A 240-nucleotide genomic window follows, 5' to 3' on the forward strand; every position below is an offset into this window, starting at 1 on the left:
CGCCCCCCGCAGAGGCCTGGAGCCGTCCGCGGGGAGCGGGGAAGGATTCACTCCCGGGAGCACCTAGGGGGAAATTCACTTTTTTTTTTTTAAACGGCGGCTTTAAAGAAATCATGCCACATAGACAAGCCAGTTGTGACGTGAAACACATCCTACTGAAATCTGCCACCAAATGGCGGCTCCTGCGGTCGGTCGGCGGCACCGACGGAGGCCTCGCCCCGGCAGCGCCCATTTCAGGCC

This window comes from Myotis brandtii, unplaced genomic scaffold (genome assembly GCF_000412655.1).
Source record: "Myotis brandtii unplaced genomic scaffold, ASM41265v1 scaffold215, whole genome shotgun sequence".
Taxonomy (NCBI): domain Eukaryota; kingdom Metazoa; phylum Chordata; class Mammalia; order Chiroptera; family Vespertilionidae; genus Myotis; species Myotis brandtii.